The sequence below is a fragment of the Schistocerca americana genome, chromosome 4 (assembly GCF_021461395.2).
Source record: "Schistocerca americana isolate TAMUIC-IGC-003095 chromosome 4, iqSchAmer2.1, whole genome shotgun sequence".
NCBI lineage: Eukaryota > Metazoa > Arthropoda > Insecta > Orthoptera > Acrididae > Schistocerca > Schistocerca americana.
The window spans coordinates 111,911,188-111,912,163 of record NC_060122.1 but is presented as its reverse complement, the minus strand read 5'-3'; positions in this window follow the sequence as shown (position 1 = coordinate 111,912,163).

The following is a 976-nucleotide window of genomic DNA, read 5'->3' as shown; positions in this document are numbered from 1 at the left end:
TGCGAACACTTGCAGTGACGCCTCTGAATGTCAGTGAACGAATGGCAGCGCATTGTTCCTCAAGATCTGGAGCGAATTCGACGTTATAAACCGTCCCAGAGGTGTTCCACTGGGCACAGGCCGGAGCGCTGGACAGGCCACTCCATTCCAGGAATATTATTGTCCACAAGCCACTGCCTCACAGATGCTGCTTTGTGACAGGTGAATTGCCATGCTGATAAAAACAAGCCGTTTCTGTGCTGGACGCAGTACCGAACGCTGGAAAATGTGCTCATAGCCTTCCACATTAAGCGTTTTCTAAAGCGCGAAAAGGAGACCACCCCTAACGATGAAAACCTCGGTGTTCCGTAACACCCACCTCATCTGTCCTTCACTGTTGGTACCACATATGATGACATGTAACATTCTTCAGGCATTCACCAAACCCAAACCCTTCCATCGGATTTCCACAGGGCGGAGCATGATTCATCACTCCAAACTACTCGCTTCCGGTTTTCCTCCGTGCAGTGAAGTTGGTCTCCACACAACTTGAAGCTTCACTTAGCACTGATTACAGATATGTGTGGCTCATGAGGAGCTGGTGGACAACTCTACTCCAGTCTTTTGGACTCCCTATGTAACATCATTTTGCTGGCGGGATTAACGCTAGCACTTTGGAACTCACGAGTGAATCCTTCCGCTGATCTCACGCAATTTTCTTACAACCAGCCTCTGATCCTCCACAATGCTCGACGATCCTCATCCGTCAGCGTACGTAGTTTGCCTGGTCTCGGTTTAGCTGTCGATAACCCTTCTCTTTTTCACCTCACAGTCGCATCAGCAACAGTCGATCTGGCGAACTGTAGAAGAGCGTAGCGTTTATGTCTTAAGGTTAGGCTGTCTCTGGAAACGCTTATTACCTCTGCGATTAAAGTGGTCTAGTTGGTGTCACTATGCAGACTCTCCCGGCGTATTAGTATATCAGATTCTTGTCGGG